Genomic DNA, 12,095 nt, shown 5'->3' with positions numbered 1-12,095 from the left:
GATGAGCTGCTGAGAACCCGTTCGTTCTCTGCAAAAATTACCGCTGACCGAATGTCGGTTACGTAATCGTCCTCTGTGACGAGTACGCAGATCTGCTTGATTTTCCCACAATGCAGATCTCTCAAGAACCGCTTAGGTTCTAGGGTTGGTAATTGAGTTATCTCCGAAGTTAACTTCGGAGGCGCATACAGATCAAGAGTAGAAGCGCCTACTCTCGATCCATCATTAACCAAGACATTTAATGTCTCGGTTTCTTCCTGGGATTTATCCACAGGCTGCCGGGGGATTAATCCCTCGGGATCTAGAAGTCTAGTAACTTCTACCATTTGAGGGGATTTCTCCTCAAATACGTGGGGACCTCTTCCCTCAACGTCTTCCGAGTGTGATTGCGCTATCACAGTCGGGTCCACTACGGTCGACTCTCTACTCGACCTTGGATCATCGTGTTGTCCTTTCTGGGCAACCGGTATACTCCTTGAATGTCGCCCACTAAGCGTACATTCATGTCCCAATCCACTCGACCTTTTCGAGTGGTGGACCTTCGGCGCTGCCTGTGCATTAACACAGCCGCCGGCAGCTGACTCCACATTGTGATTGGTAATCACACTGTGATCTTGTGCAGTTGTACTAACGACCGTTCCACAAGTGAGGCCATCGCACTCACTCGTAGTACATCCACACGCTTGTCCACTAGGCCTTTAAGTGACAAATCATTTGTCAGTTTCAACTTCAATGTGATGAGGGATACCTCGTCGCCAGGTGTAGAGACACGTAATGATTGTGTGTCTGGAGCAACTTTTGTCAAAATATTTGCAAATTCTCTTGAGGTTGCTGGATCAGTAGGGCGTTGCGCCCCTACTGACCCCGTCCATTTTTTGGCGTTCCGCCTCGCTGTTGCGATTTCGCAACAACGTCGGATCCGCGACCGTTGCCCTTTTTGGCATACGGTCCAAAATTACGTTCAGTACGTTTTGGTGCTGGACGTGAGGCACTACACTCATGAGCGTAATGTCTCAATTTCTGGCAGCGAAGGCATTTCTGCGATCGCTTATTGTTCGGAACGCGAGGTCTCTCGCTTTCAACGTAGGAAAGGTCCATGGGTTCTGGACCTCCTAATTCGTGTCGTCAGGGTGGACGATATAATGACGAACTAGCTTGAGCCTGTCTCAAGCTAAAGTCCTCCTGTTCCGCTACGGATATTGCTTCTTCAAGCGTATCCAGTTCCAAGCGGAACAGGTGGGTCTTTACGGGACCATCCGTAAGACCTTGCATGAACACAGTAATCAACGTGTGTTCATGGACTGGGTTGTTTGTAATACAACTCGCTAAGAGTCGTATGTGCTGGGCAAATGCGTGAACATCACGCTTGCCTTGCTTGAGTTTCAAAAGCTCTGAACGAGCTCTGAACTCAGCCCTAGGCGGTTCAAACGTATCTTTGAGCCGAGCTTTAAAAGCCTCTAGCGACCCAAAGACGTATAAGTCGCGCAACTTAAGGCCCAACGCCCAAGTTTTGGCACGACCTGCCAGATTTGATTGAGCAAATGCAATTTGCATTTGCTCGTCGAGGATGTGACGTGCCCTTATGGCATCGTCCAAATCGACAGACCATCTTAAAAGGGAGTCTTCTTCGACTCCCCTATTTTTTGAGATGTCAATTTTCAGAGTTTCGGGACGAAGCGTTTGCGTCATCCCAGGTACAGGGGTCTGTACCTGTTGTAATCTCAACAGTTCCGCCTGTTGAGAGCCTTGCTGATTCAGCAAGGCTACCTTTTCCTTCATCTCGTCAAGTTCATGTCGGATGAACTTGGCGACGGTTGAATGAAGGGCATCTCTGTCTAAGTTGGACAGTAATTCCAGTATTGCAACGTTTCCTACGGTCGAACTCATTCGTTCAACCGCACTCCTCTCTATGTCACTTAGAATAGAGTAGCTTCCAGGGAAAACGTGATGCGTATACCCACTACCATCTAACATATCCATGTTAAATGTGGGAAATGTGGTCCTTGGACGGACTATAAAGTGCTACCAGGTGTAACGGGGCACTGCGACTTGTACTGTTTTAGTACAAGTCCACTTCGCACTGCTTCAGTTGTGAGTGGTGCTTTCCGTTAGATAACGTACACTGTACGTATTGAGGAAGACTTCTCTTAAGACAAGTTAACTTAAGAGGGTAAAATGAAAACTGTATTAATACAGTTTAGTGTCTCTTAATCTATCTTTGTAAATGTTGACTTAACTATAAACTAATACTAAACATGTAAATGAATTCTTATCTATCTTATCTCGTAACTCTCTTTGATTACTTCTACAGCTGATTAGTCTGGGGAATAAATAAACATAATGGCCTATACCTATTTATGGATAAGAATTCAGGAAATGACTATATAAAGTAATATCCTCCAACTATTATCTACCTTTTAGATAATATATTAATTAACAACATTTAAGTGTTAATTTCATGTAACGATACACCCTGTTACAATCATCCTCATTCAACGGCCAGTCTTGATAAATACTTCATGTTGACATAACATTTTTCTATGTCCTTTATGAAGTGATCAACAAGGAATTAAGACCGTTGCCATATTGCGTGAATTTATAATCTCGTTCGACGGAATAGAATTTCTTTATGAACCAAAAAATGGATCTGGCCTCAAAAAAAATTGAGATGTCTATTTGGCCGGCCACGTCTGCTACCTCTACCGATTTAATTAAATGATGAGCTGTACTTCCCTTGCAACAGGCTTAGTGACTTATGCTACACGCACGTTAAGTACACGTACAGCGAGGTCAACTATTCGTGTGAAGTAAACTGACCTGTCACTCAGTTGAGGCTCACATAATGACCAACCATGTGTATCTGATGCATACAGGTGCCTTCACACAAAAAGGGTGACGTCTGGGACTGACGAGCCGACGTATTCAGAATAAGTACGTTCGCTATCTAGGAATGCATATCTACAGAGATGACAATTATGATTGGATTAAAAGGGTTACGTTTAAGTCTAATAAATATAATTCAGTCTTTGGGTAAAAAGGGTTATGTTTAAGTCTACTAAAGATAATTCAGTCTTAAAACTTACTTCCTAGAACACGGTGCGCCCGAGGCGCACCGGCTTCAGACAAGTGACGTCACTTGTCTAAAGGGTATAAATTCGATGGGTATGCGCCCACCAACTATCTCATTGTACGTGAGCGAAGACGGTCAATCCGCTTCCTTGATGTTCTTGAAGGCGTGTGTGTTCAGTGCGAAGTCGCTTTAAAGAACCCGCCTACACTTTGTAGCATTAGTCCTTCCCTCGCATCTCTAGCGGGTCGATGAGGATCAGCCTCAATATCGATTGGGTTCATTTCCGCCACATCTTCGAACATCATCGGGAAGTGGCTAGGAACTTGGCGCAGTAGCCTGGCGAGCAAGCTCTGACCAGGATCTTGGGCAGTCTTCCTGAGCAACATGTTGCTCAGTTAAAGCAGTTTAAGGCATTTGTGCTTGGACAGCGGATGGCTGTTTCCGGACACATAGCTACGGCGGAGTCCGTCATTAAGACTCAAGATGAGCTCAGGCGTGGGCACGCTCGGAGTAAGGCTCTCGATAGGACTGTTGAGAAGCTCGCCGCCAGGCCGTATCAGCCGAGCCTCATTCGGATGAGCCCACCTAATTTTGATGGGCCTGTAGCGCAAACAATTGTTCACTAGCTGCTATTTATCGAGCAATGCGATGTGCGCAGCTCATCAAAGACTACACCGGGATGGTATCGTACGCCACCATTTGCGCAGTAAGGCTTCAGAGTGGGCTTACTTGGCGCTTATGGCGGACGGTAAGGCTTTACCTTCACGAAAGGAATATATGGCGAAAATTCGCGCCATGTGTCAGGTGCCGAACGATGAAGGGTTGTTTCAGGCGCACTTCCTAGAGCACAACAGGCGAAGCGATCACTGCAAGAGTATGTGCAGGAGAGGCTCTCGCCGTCATTACTGTGGGTCCGATACCAGGATACATATAGATGCCCACGTTCATGAGCGGACTGCGGCACGGTCCATCGTGACAGGCCTTTTTAGGAAGATTTGTAAACGATGAAAGAGGCATTCTAATTGCCATTTGAAGAGCAATCCTTCAACAGGATCTCGGCGACAGCTTAATATAATCCGTCGGCCGAAAGGTGAAAGGTTGAATGCCACTGCTATGGAGTTGGGCAACGCCGACGCCGGCTGCTACAAGTGCGGCAAGCGCGGCCATGCGATGGCTCGCTGCTATGCTAGAGTAACTGTTAATGCTATGGCACCCAGCAAGAAGACTCACTACCCGAAGGACGATTTCAAGAACTAGTGAGTCCGACTTATAAGCTCGGCATCGACCACTGATGGCTCGGGAAATGAAGGATCGCATTAGGGGCGGGATGTCCTACTGACGCGGACTATAGCTGCCGCTAAGTTCAGAATTTCTGAACAAATGCGTAGCACAGTAATTGAGCTTTTAAATTTTCGGACCTCAACCCTGCTGGTCTTTAGCGCACGAGTGAGAGATTATGACCATGCAATGACCCATCTCGTAGATTCGGGTGCATCACAGAATTGTTTTGAAACTCGCGGTTCCAAAAACAGAGACCGGCTATGCGTGAGTCGCTTTGCCAGGATGGCAAGCGAGAAGAGGCGACCGTTCATTTAGCGATCAGCGTGCTCGTAATATGTGCGAGAGTTCGAGTTGAACTCGCCTTCAGCTTTATTTACTTCTCCTGTAGAGAGAAGTTTTACAATGCTAGGTATAGATAGTAAGTATAACCTCATCCTAGGCATGCCATGGTTGGTAAAACACCAACTATGTATAGACTGGCGTGGACACGCAGCATCGAATTCTACGCAGGACACCGAATAGATAAGCTTCCGCGAGAGGATTATGCAGCTGATGTAGTGTCCAGCACAGCTAAGAGTGCGTTGACGGGATGTCAAACGTCATCAGGCTCAGCCAAAAATGAAGAGCCTGGTGTAGTTAAAAGCGTCCCGACAAGGAGTCAGGTGTACCCAGCTCGTAGAGACAAGTGTGAAGTGAAAAAGGCGATGACAAGTGGTCAAGCGTCCAATGTCCTGCACGGAGCTGACAGCCTGTGGTAGTAGATAGCGAGCTTACAAGAAGTCACAAGAACTGGCACAGAGCCGAGCGTCTGGTTCTATTGGTAAGGATGCGTTTGCCAAGATAGCAACGGCACCTACTTCCAGGTCAAAGGTCGTGGTAACTCAGAAGCCGAGTACCCGCCAAATAAGAACAATCAAAGGCACGTGAGACGGGTGACCTGCGGGTAAGTTCCGGCTAAAAGGATGGCTTTCGGCCGAGGTGTTCGAGGCCGATAAAGACAAGATAGCGGAGGCATCCTCGGTTGAGATGCCCGAGCACGTCTTCGGATCTGCCGACGTCATAGTAAATCTCTCGAAGATTTCGAAAGATCTATTCCTGTCCAAGCATAAGGTAAGATATACTCGAGGTAGTCGCACCAGTTTCAAACAGAAACTTTGTGGAATTTTGCTCGTCATACACAACGGACCAGAGCGTCTCGGAGACCGACAAGAAAAAACAGTTCGCTGCTCAAAGCTGGTTTTTTACAGGACAGTCTGTTCTATGAAAATTTGAAAACATCGCGATGTGTTCTTACATCATGGGCCGAGCCGCCTACTGGTGGATAGGGGCATCAGGCACGATACTGGCCTAGGACCTGGCACAAAGTATTGTGTGATCAGACAATGGCCGTTGCCGAAGGAACATGTCGGTTATATCGATAAGTCCATCGACAATCGATCCAAAGCGGGACATGTACGTGAGAGCAAGTCGCATTACTGCAGCCAGACCTTCTGTTTGCGTAAGGCCACGGGTGGGTGGCGCATGGCTCACGCTTGCAATAAGCCGACACGGCCAAAATACATGTGCAAACGCCGGTCTTACAAAAAAATGTCGTGTTAAGATCCATGAAAGTCAACTATCTTGTCCGCGTTATATTTACGGGATGGCTACTATCACGTTCTCATGAGATAGTGCAATGTAGCCAAAATGGCAGTAATCACTTCAAGCGGCATGCTATGGTTCCTTGTGATTGTCGGTGCTTTTTTCAATACAACGGTTGAAAATGCACCGACAATATTTAACGCCGTGATGGCTCACGTGATGCGTCAGCACCGTGCCTACCCGCCTATTACTTTAACGATGTACTTGCATAGTTGGGTCGAGGAGAGGCTGAGCGTGATAGAGTCGCACAAGCGTCACTGAGCGTCTTTAACACACTAAGTTCTGCAAAACGGCGTCAGAGGGGTCCCGAAGATACCTATTTTGGGCTGAATCGTAAATACACATGGTGCACCAGCAAACTCAGTAAAAGCGAAGTTCATAAAAGAATGGCCAAGCCCATATCACGTGAAGATCTGCACCAATTTCTAGGACTTGCCAATTACTTGCATGAGTACAGCAAGAAATATGCTGAGCGGACTAAGCCCTTATCTGACCAAATGAAAAGGGATGCAAAATGGGTTGGGTCAAAAGAGCAAGTAGATTCGTTCAGATCAGTGACGCAATCTCTTGTAGTGGCACCAGTGTTGGCATTGCCATACACAGATAAGCCCTTTAGCGTCGTCTGCGATGCAAGCAATTTGCAATTGGCAGCGCGCTAATGTAGAAGGATGACGATGGCATTGACCGTGTCATCTCTTACCAGTCCCGGCTTTTGAAAGCTGCGGGACTAAATTACCCGGTTCATGACAAGGAGCTACTTTCATTAAGTATGTTTCTTGTATATTTCCTATTAAGCTTCGAGTGCACCTGCTGGGCACCGAACCATTTGTGGTTTATACGGATGAATTATCACTGCAGACCGCAATAAATTCACCGCACCTCTCTCCTATGACGGAAAGATGCCAAAGATGAACACAAGCCGGGTAAACCGAATGTCTTGGCTGATGCGTCATCGCGCAGACCAGTTTTTGAGGCAAGACACAAGAAATGTGTGTCTCGTGCTAAGCCACAAGTTGAGCCATCGAAGTTAGCAGCCATGAAGGTCTAACACATTACGCGATCATTGGTCTCCAAATAAAGGAGACCTACAGTCAGGACGAACTTCGTCGCTTGCTGGTAAATCTCTTCGGTGGATGAAAAGGCTTTCTTCCGTCGCACCTGAAGGTGAAGCTAAGTCGGTTTAGCTGCAGCGATGGTCTATTGTAGCAACACCTGTAATTGTGTGATCCCTTGAAGTTAACGTTTCACGTGGCACCGATCTCAAACTGAAGTTACGTCACGAGCTTCATGATGCTCCTTCGAGTTCACATCTGGGCCGTGATAACACATTCTTACGATTGTTAGAGGAACTTTGTGGCCACACCAATATAGATGGGTAGCCAACTATATTCGCTCTTGCGAACAGTGTCAGCGCGTTAAGTCTGCACTGTACAGCAGTGCGCCATTGAAGCTGCTGCCAATTCTAAGTGATTGTTGGAAGTCGTCAGTTTGGACTGCGCGTTTATCATACCGCCTGATCACAAGAATCGGACGGGGATCATTGTCTTTGTAGACGGACTGACAAAAATGGTGCATTACCACCATCACCCACCAAAAATATAAGGCAAGGTGGCAGCTCTCTTGTTCCTGGATCACACGTATCGACTTCACGGATGCCCAAATCTTAAGCAAGCCCCACATGTTGACAACCGATTTCCAAACACAAGTTGCCAATCGGGTCCTTGCGGATGCATTGCGCGCGGTAGCGACTCCTAAGTAATGGAGCAAACAATTGCCCTTCGTGGGGGTCGCTATTAACAACAGTGTCCACGCCAGTACGACTGCGATATCTTCGAAGCCAGTTTCGTTTGTGTGCTGCCCGAGTCTTAGTGAGGGGGGGGCACTACGCTCGGTGCAAATGAGAAAAAGGGACACAGCTCAGATTCTTGTCCTGGTGACCCTGCCAGTCTCGCAGGGGTCACGACAAGAACTGCCTGTGCTCCTAGACGATAACGACTTTTCGGTATTGCAGCTACGTCCTATGACGGACCTCTCTCGGTGGCGTCATGGGCGGATTTGATGCTACAAGCGTGATCAAGGACCAAAGCTCTGTGAATGAGCGATAAGCCATCACACGAAAAGTCTGTCCGTGACGGAACGGCAAGTGCACAGGACAAGCAAAAACAGTATGCAGACCGAAATGTTTGCAAAACCAATGAACGCTTCATTGTGAGAGTCAAATTAATATTAAGTAGTGCTACCCTACCTAAAACGGCAGATTCTGTGTTACCTAGTGGTACTACTAAACTACTGCCGCATTTTATCGGGCATTCATAGTGTTTGAAGAGGTTAAAGACTAAATCATAGGCTTACCCTCCCGCCATAAATGAAGACACCCCGTCTCTTACGCGGGTCGTCTGAAACGGTATGTTGATCCGCGACAGATCACATACCCCCATATGTCTAAGGAGACCGACGGTGACGCCGACCGTAAGTCAAGCGTCATTAAAGTGGTGAAAATTAGGAAGATGAAAAACTTTCAGTTGACAAACTCCTTCCACCCTTTATTTGGATTTGGAGAGCGAACGAAACTGCGCGATTGACGCAGGTCTCTCAAGACCAGCTTCTCCAAAATATATAGCCGAAGTTCAGCCTTGCATAACCCTGGCGATCCATCGAGTTAACATTGTGGACATCCGAAGTTAGTCACGACACTTAACTTTCGTGATCAGCAATTTGTCGCCTGACAGCGCTCTGTGCCTGAACGGAAGCAAAATTAGATGTCACGAGTAGGTGGGCGTAATCGCCACTCCTATCGGGCGCCACCTGTATTGGTGGGGGCTGCTGGGAACCAACACTTCGTTGTTGGAAGGTTACTTTTCCAGCGCTCCGTATTGCATAAGCTTCAGATCCTCGTCTTATCTTAAAGAGGATGCACGGAGAGTTTCGACACTTGGGAACCAGTTGACGCCCAACCCGCCGACGTGCAAGAATAAGCGTCCGACTGTGAGTAGGAGAACTAGGTGCCACTTCGCTAGTTCAAATCACAGCAGCAGCAGAGTGATGAAGAGACGCACGGGGTACAGTACTACCATTGCCATTTCTCACACGCGAAACAGCGAAGTTATTTCGCTGCGACCGTTGTTTCGGCACATTATAATGTCGATGAAACAAATACTGCGCATGATCCTGCTTCGTACAGGTCGATTGTTTCATTCAAAGGCAACACGACCAGGATCGGAAAATTCGTCAAGTGATTTTGCTTGAGCCTCCTTTGAGTGGCAGACGTTATAATACTTATGAGCGTCTATAGTAGCGCGCTCTTGGAGCGACGCACTTGTTTCATCCGAATGGCTTCATTCGAGTGGAGGTGGCATAAGTACTAAGCCACCAGTCACATACATAGCCGCATTGACTGGACAAGAGCACGTGCCGTCAGTTAAGCTTCAAGCTCAGGCTCTCTGCGTCAGATTCTTCATTTTGGAGGGTCTGAGCATCACAAGTTAGGGTTTTCTCCAACTGTGAAGCAACTACACCTTTATGGGCAGTGCTCTCAAAGTTGTCGCAGACGACGAGTCATTTGCTTTGTTGACGTTAAACACGTTTGTCTTCGCAACTTTAGGCGCCTTTCTCTTGGAGCAATGGCTGAATTATTGCTGAGCATTATAGCGACATCACCCTTCCTTATAAGCTTGCTGACTTCATCACCACTATGGGGTGATGGCAGCGGTGTCGACCATTTATAGTCGACAAAAAGCGACAGATCCTCATTCTCAATTTGTAAGTGAATCGTATCATTGTATCCAGTTGATAGCAGCGTAGTGTCGGCATTGCAACCATGACACTAGGTGACGGCGGCGAATTTTCGCGGGGTGTAAGATCTGTCTTAGATTGTGTCGGTGTCTTTGCAGACACCCTATCAGCTATGCGCCACTTAGGAGGTATGAAGAGCGCCGTGTGACGTCACCCTAGTTGGTGCACACCCTGGTCGCTTAAGGATTATATGAGAGAACTGTAGCGGCGCGACGTTGTCGGCTTGCTGTCCCTCATTCCTCCCTTTGACGATGAATACAAAAATTGTAAATTGTTTTGATAGATTGCAATGGTTTAAGGGGCCAATGTTACACGGGAGGTCAATTAACTCGTGTAAAGTTATTTGACCTGTCAATAGGGTGAGATTTACATCGCGACCCACCCTTGTGTGGTGCTCGCAGGTGACGTCTGACGTCAGCTGTGAGCTAAGGTATTCATAATAATTACGCTCGCCATGTAAGGATGCACATCTTCAGAGACAGAATCTAATCATTGGGTATCAAAAGCACTTTAAATAATATCATGCATAAATTAGTTTCAAAATCCACTTTCTAGTATACGGTGCGCACGACAAGACGGACAACCGCTTTCGTGGCGTCACTTGCTTGAAGGTACAAGCTCGTTGATTGAGGTTGCCTTAATCGCCAACCAACTACCTCCCTACATGTGGGAATAGGCGGTCAAATCGCTTCCTCGCTGTGCTTAAGGTGTGTGCGATGTAGTGCGAGGTCGCTTAAGAAGCGCCCACCTTCAACCCTGTATTGTTAATCAATTCAAAAGAGGATCTTTTAAGCGGTATTTAATGTCGCGAAGGTAAAAGGCGTTAAGCATTATCACTTTCTTACTCGGCTGAGCCACTGATCATTATGCGGATGCAGATGTATAATCATAATATTAAGCGCCAGAGAAGGGATAACAAAGAGCGTGAGCCCCATGACATGAGAACTGCCATGCCGGAAAACCATCCAAGACTATAGTGAAACGTCCTCCACTTGAAACCGGCAGCTTGACCGACTAAAATCCTATTTTAAAGGCGCACGAACGCTTATCTTTATTTTGCAGCTATTGCACCAAAACTGTGAACAAACTGAGAGGATAATTTCTTGAAACATCACCTGATATTTCATGTAGCGGAGCTACCTCGCTCCTAAAGTCAGAGAAAGGACATTTAGAGTCAGCGAGTCCCTTAATTCTATGGAGCTAACGGGTTTGAAAAATCAGGGAGTCGTTTAAGATATTGAAGCTAAATAAATCGTAGTCTAAGGGATTCAGGAGCTCGTAGAACCAAGTGGCAACTAGTGGCCAAGAATTTATACCTTGAAAGGCTTATATCTCTTAGGGATCAATGTTCAAGCCTTGGGAAGGCACTTAACGCTTTAATATCAAAAGGGGGAACTGAACTTTATTTACTCATTTAAATTTAAAACCTTACCTTAGCTGATTTAAAAATAGATTCCGGCCGCCAGATATAGATCTGGCGGCCACCACATTGGTACCCATAATAAATGGGATTGAAGTAAATGAAATTTAAGTAATAAACTCATTTAAAATAGGATAAAAGGGTATATTTTCCATAAGGTAAATGTACCACTACAACGATACTCCAACCGATGTGTGTCCCATTACATTTTACGAGAACGAGGCCTTTTCTTTTTACAACTGATTAGAGAATAATGATATGGTCGCCACTCAGAGCAATATAAGCGCTAGCAGTAATGATAGTTTCTCAACATATAATAAGCTTGTTGAAGAAGAAAGGTCATGCCACTTCGTCAAAAATCTTATTATAGTCGCAAACACAACAATTCACGAAAGTCTCAATCAGTTGTGCTTCTGTTAGGATGTGTTCCAGAAGCCACGAATGACCTAGATTGTCGAAGGCGTTGTCATGGACGGTAGACCATGTTAAAGTGCGGATCGGCGTTGAAGATGCCTAAACGGCCAGTCTCTAGTAACGGCGGTTTAGTTTGAGCAGCCTACACATTGTGTAATGGGGTGTATCGTTACATGAAATTGACACTTATAGGTTGTTAATTAATTTGTTATCTTAAAGGTAGATAATATTTAAGAGATATTACTTTATATAGTAAAATTCAGAGTTCTTATCCATAAATAGGTAAAGACCATAATATTATTCATTTCGCAATTAATCAGCTGTAGGAGTATCAAACAGAGAGTTACAGATAAGGTAGAGATAAGAATTCAATTACGTTTAGTAATAGGCTATAATTAAGTTAGCATTTTCAAAGATAGAACAAGAGACACTTAATTATATTAAATACAGTTTCAATTTACCCTCTTAAAGCTAGTT

The sequence above is a fragment of the Bremia lactucae genome, linkage group LG13, assembly GCF_004359215.1.
Source record: "Bremia lactucae strain SF5 linkage group LG13, whole genome shotgun sequence".
NCBI lineage: Eukaryota > Oomycota > Peronosporomycetes > Peronosporales > Peronosporaceae > Bremia > Bremia lactucae.
This window is presented reverse-complemented; position numbering follows the sequence as displayed.